The sequence below is a fragment of the Papio anubis genome, chromosome 17 (genome assembly GCF_008728515.1).
Source record: "Papio anubis isolate 15944 chromosome 17, Panubis1.0, whole genome shotgun sequence".
Lineage (NCBI taxonomy): Eukaryota > Metazoa > Chordata > Mammalia > Primates > Cercopithecidae > Papio > Papio anubis.
The window spans coordinates 30,850,723-30,860,502 of record NC_044992.1 but is presented as its reverse complement, the minus strand read 5'-3'; positions in this window follow the sequence as shown (position 1 = coordinate 30,860,502).

Here is a 9,780-nt window from a genome sequence, read left to right as displayed (position 1 = left end):
TGCCTAAACATTTTCTAATGTAACTTTAGTGTCTTCAATTCTAAACTTAATATTCTTTTCTTATCAGGCTAGCTCACCCTTCTGTGGATTTTATGAGACAAAATTTTTAAAGTGTATTTTAATTAATTAGAGAGAGCATTTTGCTCTGTCACCCTGGCTGAAGTGCTGTGGGGCAATCATCACTCACAAGTGCAGTCTTGACCTCCCGGGCTCAAGCGATCCTCTGACCTCAGCCTCCCAAGTAGCTGGGATCAAAAGCATGCACTACCACAACTGGCTACTTTTTAAAATTTTAAAAAAAATTTTGTAGAGACAGGGTCTCACTATGTTGCCCAGGCTGGTCTTCAACTCCTGGGTTCAAGTGATCAGGAGCCACCACCCAGCCTTTTTTTTAAGAGACAGAGTCTCTGTTGCCCAGTTGCCCAGGCTGGAGCACAGTGGTGCCATTCTAGCTCACTGCTGCCCTAAACTTCTGGGCTCAAGTGATCCTCTCTCATTGGCCTCCAAAAGTGCTGGGATTACAGGCATGAGCCACTGCACCTGGCTACAAAAATATTTTAATACCATTTCACACCCATTAGAATGACTATTATTTTATTTATTTTTATTTTTATTTTATTTTTATTTACTTATTTTTGAGACAGAGTCTTGCTCTGTTGTCCAGGCTGGAGTGCAGTGGCCTGATCTCAGCCTACTGCAACCTGTGCCTCCTAGGTTCCAGCGATTCCCCTGCCTCAGCCTCCTGAGTAGCTGGGATTATAGGCATACACCCACATGCCTGGCTAATTTTTTAATTTTTAGTAGAGACAGGGTTTCACCACGTTGGGCAGGCTGGTTTTGAACTCCTGACCTCAAGTGATCCACCTGCCTCAGCCTCCCAAAGTGCTGGGATTACAGGCATGAGCCACGGACCCAACTTTTTTTTGTTTGAGACGGAGTCTCACTCTATTGCCAGGCTGGCGTGATCTTGGCTCACTGCAACTTCCACCTCCAGGGATCAAGAGATTCTCCTGTCTCAGCCTCCCAAGCAGCTGGGATTACAGGCGCTTGCCACCACACTTGGCTAATTTTTGTATTTTTAGTAGAGACAAGGTTTCACCATGTTGGCCAGGCAGGTCTCAAACTTCAAGTGATCCACCTGCCTTGGCCTCCCAAAGTGATGGGATTACAGGCGCGAGCCATCGTTCCCAGCCAGAATGACTATTACTTTAAAAAAGGAAAATAACAAGTGTTGGTGATAATGCTGAGGAACTGGAACCTTTGTACATTGCTAGGGGGAATATAAAATGGTGCACATGCTGTGGAAAACAGTTGCCAGTTCCTCAAAAAGTTAAAACATAGAATTACCATATGGTCCAGCAATTCTACTCCTGGATATATTCCCCAAACAATTAAAAACAGCGACACAAATGAGTACTGTACACTGATGTTCACTGCAGCATTATTCACATCTGCCAAAAGGCAAAAATAACCCAAATGTCCATTGACCAATGAATGAATAAATGAAATGTGGTATGTACATACAATGGAATATTAAGCCTTAAAAAGGAATGCAATTCTGATACATGCTATAGCATGGATGAACTTGAAAACATTATGCTAAGTGAAATAAGCCAGACACAAAAGGGCAAATATTGTATAATTCCACTACATTAGATATCTAAAATAGGCAAATTCAGAGACAGACAGTCAAAAGGTGGCTGCCAGGGCCTGACTGTGGGGACAGGAGAATAAGGCTTTTTGTTTGGGATGATGAAAATTTTCTGGAAATAGATAGTGGTGATGGTTGCACAACATTGTAAATATACTTAATGGCAATGAATTGTACATTTAAAAATGGTTAAAATGGGTTGGATGTGGTGGCTCATACCTATAATTTCAGCACTTTGGGAGGCTGAGGCGGGTGGATTACTTGAGGCCAGGAGTGGATCACTTTGAGACCAGCCTGGCCAACATGACGAAACCCCATCTCTACTAAAAATACAAAAATTATCCGGGTGCAGTGGTGCACACCTGTAGACCCAGCTACTCAGGAGGCTGAGGCACAAGAATTGCTTGAGCCTGGAAGGCAGAGGTTGCAGTGAGCCATGATTGTACCACTGCATTCCAGCCTGGGTGACAGAGCAAGACTCTGTCTCAAAAAAAAAAAAAAATTAAAATGGTACATTTTATGTTATAGCACAATTTTTTTAAAAAAAGAAAGAAAATTTTTCTTTTTTTTTTCTTTTTTTTTTTTTTTTAGAGATGGGGTCTTGCTATGTTACCCAGGCCAGAGTACAGTGGCTATTCTCAGGTGTGATCACAACTCACTGGAGCCTCAAATTCTTGGGCCCAAGTGATCCTCCTGCCTCAGCTTCCTGAGTGGCCAGGATTATTGTTGTGCACCACCACACCAAGCATGAAAAAATATTTTAAAGTGTATGTTTTTGCTACTTTGGGTTTTAAAGAAAGTAAATGTTTTGCGATGCAGCAAACACCTACATAAACACCTATGTACAAAATGTGCTTTTCCCCCCTAGAGAAAAATAGGAAGGATCTTTCCTTTTCATCCAGTTATTAAATACTCATCCTATATCTGCACTATGCTTGGTACCTGAAATACACATTTATGTTTCTGTCCTCAAGAAGCTTATGAGGGCTGGGCACGGTGGCTCATGCCTGTAATTCCAGAACTTTGGGAGGCCAAGGCAGGCAGATCACTGAGGTCAGGAGTTCAAGACCAGCCTAGTAAACAAGGAGAAACCCCATCTCCACTAAAAATACAAAAATTTGTTGGGCATGGTGGCACATGCCTGTAATCCCAGCTACTCAGAAGGCTGAGGCAGGAAAATTGCTTGAACCTGGGAGGCGGAGATTGCAGTGATCCAAGATTGTGCCACTGCACTCCATCCTGGGGGACAGAGCCAGGCTCAATCTCAAAAAAAAAAAAAAAAAAAAATTACGGACCAGTTTGGGAGATAAGGCACCCATATACAGCAGTCCCTCCTTTTCTGTAGTGGATACATTCCAAGACTCCCAGTGGGTGCCTGAAACCTCAGATAGCATCAAACCCTATATATAGCATATTTTTTCATATACAGTAATGGGTATATACAGTGTAGATATACTGTACAAAAAGATGATTCATGTCCTGGGCAGGACACAGCAGAATGGAGTGGGACCATGTGAGTTTTTTTTCACACTACTCAGAATGATGGGCAATTTAAAAGTTATGAATTTATTTCTGGAATTTTCCATTTAATACTTTTGGACCCCAGTTGACTGTGAGTAACTGAAACTGCAGAAAGTAAAATAGCAGATAAGGGGTGACTACTGTATATTACACTATAATATAAATTATAACAAATCATTCTAAGAGATCTTTATAATGTGATCTCTTTTTCTTTTCTCTTGAATTACACATTTGTCTTAGTCCATTTCTGTTGCTACAACTGAATATCTGAGATGGGGTAATTTATAAGAAAAATAAATTTACTTTATACAGCTCTGGAGGCTGGGAAGTCCAAGGTTGAAGGCTACATCTGGTGGGGGTCTTCTTGCTGGTGGGGGCTCTCTGCAGAGTCCTGAGGCAGCACAGGGCATCACATGGCTAGGGAGCTCAGGAGAGAGAGTCAACCTGGCTTTTTATAACAGATCCACTCTCACAATAACTAACCCATTCCCATGATAATTCATTAATCCATTAACACATGAGTAGATTAATCTATTCATGAGGTCAGAGCCTTCATGACCCAATCACCTTTTAAAAGCACCACCTCCCAACACTGTTACACTATGGATCAAGGTTCATTTTTTTTTCCGTTGAGACAGTCACTCTATCATTCATGCTGGAGTGCAATGGCATGATCACAGCTCACTGCAGCTGCAAACTCTTGGGCTCAAGTGATTCTCTCACCTCAGGCTTCCAAGTAGCTGGGACTACAGGTTTGTGCCACCACACTCAGCAAATTTTTAAAATTTTTTGTAGAGACAGAGTCTCACTATGTTGCCTAGGCTGATCTTGAACTTCTGGCTCAAGAGATCCTCTCACTTCAGCCTTCCAAAGTACTGGGATTACAGGCATGAGCCACTGTGCCCAGCCTAAGTTTCAACATGAGTTTCAGAGGAGACAAACATTCAAACCATAGCAATATTCCTTCTCTTTTGATATACTATACTCTCTTATCTTTACCTATCATCAACAATTACCATGTTATTTCCCTAGTCTTAAAGCTTTTTCCCAGTCTTCCTGAACATGTATGTGTGTGGTTTTATGTATACATAACATATATTTTGTATATAATATATATTATAATGTATTATACATAATATATAAATATATATTTTATATATTATATAGTATTGTTATATGTTGTATATGATATAATATATATTGTTATATATAATATAATATATATTATGTATAATCCATATTATATATCATATGCATATATACATATTGTATAATACATTATATATTATGTATTATAATGTATTATATATGTATACATTATGTATTATAATGTATTATATATGATATACACTATATTGTATATATACATTATGTATGATACATATTATATATTATATGCATACACACATGTATATTATGTATATTATGTACATACACATATATATGATGTATATCATATATAATGTATCATATATAATATATGTGTGTGTGTGTATATATATTTTCTTTTAAGAGATGGGATCTTGCTATGTTTCCCAGGCTGGATTAAAACACCTCAGCTCAAGAAATTCTCCTACTTCTGCCCAGCTTCCAGAGTAGCTGGGACTATAGCTGCCTGAACATCTTATAGATACATCAACCTTAATATAATAAAAAGCTGGACCCAAATTCCTCAGTATTTGTTAAGCTCAGTAGATGGCTTCACCATATATGTTGTATTCTAAGTTAAAAACGTGTCATTTGCACATTTTAACTAAAATGTTTGGTGGGAGGTTGGAGGTATATGGGATCACTTAGGATAATGGTATTTCTACCAGATGGCTCAAGAGTTATCATTATTATACGACTATGTTATATTGCCTATAGTTTTCCTTGTTCCTATTTTTTCTTTTCTTTTTTTTTTTTTTGGAAGACAAGGTCTCACTCTGCTGCTCAGGCTGGAGTACAGTGGCACAATTATGGCTCAGTGCAGCCTTGAACTCCTGGGCCAAGCAATCCTCCTGCCTCAGCCTTCCAAGTAGCTGGGACTACAGGTGCACACTACCATGCCTGGCTAATTTTATTTTTCTTTTGTAGAGATAGGGTATCACTATGTTGGTCAGGCTCATTTTGAACTCCTTTTAAATTTTTTTCCTGATCCATGATCTTTGCTATTTTCTATCTCATTAAAGAAGTCATATCACCATCACAAATAAAGAACTACAATTTTTTGTTGTTGTTGTTTTGGAGACAAGGACTCACTGTGTCACCCAGGCTGGAGTGCAGTGGTGTGGTTTTGGCTCATGGCAATCTCTGCCTCCCAGTTTCAAGGGATTCTCCCCTCAGCCTCCTGAATGGCTGGGACCACAGGTGCACGCCACCATGCCTGGTTAATTTTTAAAAAATTTTTCATAGAGACAGGGTTTCAACATGTTGCCCAGGCTGGTCTCAAACTCCTCAGCTCAAGCAATCCAGCCACCTCAGCCTTCCAAAGTGTTGAGATTACAGGTGTGGGCTGCCACAGCCAGTCAAGAACCACAACTTTTATTCACAAACTTCTATGTATTTTATACATTCTGATAATTAGAAAAGATTCCAGGCCGGGCGCGGTGGCTCAAGCCTGTAATCCCAGCACTTTGGGAGGCCGAGACGGGCGGATCACGAGGTCAGGAGATCGAGACCATCCTGGTTGACATGGTGAAACCCCGTCTCTACTAAAAAATACAGAAAACTAGCCAGGCGAGGTGGCGGGCGCCTGTAGTCCCAGCTACTCGGGAGGCTGAGGCAGGAGAATGGCGTGAACCCGGGAGGCGGAGCTTGCAGTGAGCTGAGATCCGGCCACTGCACTCCAGCCTGGGCGGCAGAGCGAGACTCCGTCTCAAAAAAAAAAAAAAAAAAAAAGAAAAGATTCCAGAAAATTTTACTAGGTGCAATGTCAAGGTGAAAATGAACCCACATTAAAAAAAAAAAAAAAAAGAAAGAAAGAAAATGAACGCACTTAGAATTGCCCAAGTAAAACTGTTCCAGTATTATTTTCCTATGAGTTTCACTGCAACTAAAAATACTTGAGTATTGACCTATATTGGAACTGTTACAGCATTATTACAACCCAAATCAAGTCATTATCTCCTCCTCCGTGTTCCCATAAAATTTTGTGCAAACCCTACCACAGACTTTTCACAATGAATTATCATCGGTTACATGTCTGTCTTTCTACATATATGATCCTTAAGCCTTTATTCTACACATTAAACCAGCCTTTGCAGCACAAATCCAGAACTACTCAGTCCTTCTATGCTGGGTTTCTACTTCAGATCGTCAAGTAGGCAGATTGTATGTGCACAATCTGACCTCCCAGGCTCAAGCAATCCTCCTGGCTTCAGCCTCAGGTGGGCTTCTTCGAAATAAGGACTGGCCTAATCAGAGGTTATACCGTGTTTTGCTTCTTAGAGCCAAATAGGGATGATGTTTTTCGGGTTTTTTTTTTTTTTTGGAGATGGAGTCTTGTTCTGCCGCCTAGGCTGGAGTGCAATGACACGATCTCAGCTCACTGCAACCTCCGACTCCTGAGTTCAAGCGATTCTCCTGTCTCAGCCTCCCAAGTAGCTGGGATTACAGGGGTGCACAACCATACCCAGTTAATTTTTGCATTTTTAGTAGAGTCAGGGTTTCGCCATGTTGGCCAGGCTGGCCTCAAACTTCTGGCCTCAAGTGATCCACCCTCCTTGGACTCCCAAAGTGCTGGGATTACAGGCGTGAGTCACAGTGCCCGGCCCGTTTTTTGTTTTGTTTTGTTTTGTTTTCTCTGAGGCAGGTCTTGTTCCATCACCCAGGCTGCAGTGCAGTGGTGCAATCACAGCTCGCTATAGCCTTGAACTGCCGGGCTCAGGTGATCCTCCCATCTCAGTCTCCCAAGTAGCTGAGACTACAGGTACGCCATCATGCCCAGTAAATTTTTGTATTTTTTTGTAGAGATGGGGGGTTTCACCATTTTGCCCAGGCTGGTCTCAAACTCTGGAGCTCAAGCAATAACCCTTTCCTCTGCCTCCCAAAGTGGTGCAATTACAGGTGTGTGCCACGGCGGCCGGCAGGGATAGGATTTTTTTGAGACAGATTCACTCTCTGTTGCCCAGGATGGAAAGAAATGGTGTGAACACTGCAGCTCTGATCTCCCGGGCTCAAGCAATCCTCCTGCATCAGCCTCAGCAAACCAGCTGGATGCACCCCACCATACTTGCGTAATGTTTTGAAAAAATTTTTGTAGAGATTGTGTCTTGCCATGTTGCCCAGGCTGGTCTCCAACTCTTGGGCTCAAGTGATCCTCCTGCCTCAGCCTCCCAAAATGCTGGGATTACAGGTGTGAGCCACCACACCCAGCAGGGAGATGTTTATGTTAGTGGCGACAGTAAAGATCAAGAACAAGGGAACAGCCCAGCAGGTAGCAATTTAGATTAATTTTGGCCATAGGATCTATGTCTAACAAGCAGGGTGAATTTAAAAGGGCCAGGACAAGATGGATGGTAACTATGAACATGTTCAGAAAACTCTTTAGTTTTCTGCAAATACGGGTGATGAGGGATGATGATAATTAGGCTGGATTTAGGCCAGGTGTGGTGTTTCACACCTTTCATCCCAAGACTTTGGGAGGCTGGCAGATTGAGACTAGGAGTTTGAAATCAATCTGGGAAACACAGCAAAACCTTGTGCCTACAAATATATATATTTAGCTGGGCGAGTGTCGTATGCCTGTAGTCCCAGCTACTCAGGAGGCTGAGGTGGGAGGATCACTTGAGCCCAGGAGATCAAGGCTGCAGTGAGCTGTGATGGCGCCACTACACTCCAGTCTGGGAAACAGAGCAAGACCTTGTTTCAAGACGAGCAAACAAAAAGGAATTAGGCTGGATTTCTTATCTACATTGTTTTCTCGGGTGACCAGAACTTGTTGACAAAGACTTGCTTTGATTTTTGGTAGTTTCAACTTACATGGGTCATTACAAAATGACCTAGTCATTTAGCTTATATGATGTGTGGTGCCATAGGTATGCCACAACAAGACCTTATTTATTTGATGGGCAGGGAATACGTGCATTTTAGACTTGGAGGGCTCTCAAAAAGACTTCAGATTTAGGACAAAAATCGTTGTCTCTATCTTGACACTCTGTGACTAGGCAGTTCACTTTTTTTTTTTTGAGACACTCTCACTCTGTCGCCCAGGCTGGAGTGCAGTGGCACAATCTTGGCTCGCTGCAAGCTCCGCCTCCCGGGTTCACGCCATTCTCCTGCCTCAGCCTCCCGAGTAGCTGGGACTACAGGCACCCGCCACCATGCCCGGCTAATTATTTTGTATTTTTAGTAGAGATGGGGGTTTCACTGTGTTAGCCAGGATGTTCTTGATCTCCTGACCTCATGATCCGCCCGCCTAGGCCTCCCAAAGTGCTGGGATTACAGGCATGAGCCCAGCCCAGTTCACTCTTTAAAGTGTAGCACAGTCAGAGTCTGTAAATTATGAAAGTTCTCTAGTATAGGCTACGAATCCTATCATTTTCTTTTTTTCTTTTTTCTTTTTTGAGATGGAGTCTCACTCTGTTACCCAGGCTGGAGTGCAGTGGTACAATCTCGACTCACTGCAACCTCTGCCTCCCAGGTTCAGGTAATGTCTTGTCCCTCAGACTCCCAAGCACCTGGGATTACAGGCATGCGCCACCATGACCAGCTAATTTTTGTACTTTTAGTAGAGACAGGGTCTCACCATGCTGGCCAAGCTGGTCTTGAACTCCTGACCTTGAATGATCCACCCGCCTCAGCCTCCCAAAGTGCTGGGATCACAGGCGTAAGCCACTGTACCCGGCTTGAATTTTCATTTTCACGAATGTATCCACGTGCTTAGTGATACGTATCCCTGAAAAGGAATAGGTTTATTATGGAGTCTAAGATAATGAGTTCCTGGGAACTTTAGAGGATTGGGATGGGGTGTTCCAGTTATCTATTTTGGCATAACAGACCACCCACAACATTAGTGATATAAATGAACAACCATTTTATTGTGCTTTTGTGAGCAAGGAATTCAGAGTACAGCAGGGATGCTTGTTTCAGCTCCATGATGCTGGGCCCTCATCTAGGAAGACTGAAGGCATAGGGTCTCCCAGTTTCCCCCACTTTCTGTGTCCTGACCAAAAATCAGAGCGCCTGGACGGCTCTGTGACTGCCAGATGTATGTTTTTCCCAGCAAGCTTGAATTCAAACTGGGGCCTTGAACATCCCCAGGCCCTGATAAAGGTATTTAGGTTTACTACAAAGAAACCGGCCCCAGCACTGAGCCAAATTCCTTAAACCCTCATGTAAACTCTCTGCTTTGACCCCTTTGCAGCAGACATACCCAGGTAGAACATTCTTTTTCTCTTGCCCTCTGTCAGGAGGATATGAGGCAGCCCTCTGCATCTAAGTTCCACTAATACATGCTTGGGACTGATCAGCCTGGCATTTAGTGCTTCTTTCTTGTGAATCCCAACCAGCCTCATCTTGAGATGGTTTGGAGCACTTCGTGGGAACATTCTTGCCTCCACTTTTGGGGTGACCCAAGCTACAGGTTCAGTGGGATAAAATAAAGGGTGATTCAAATATCTTAGAGT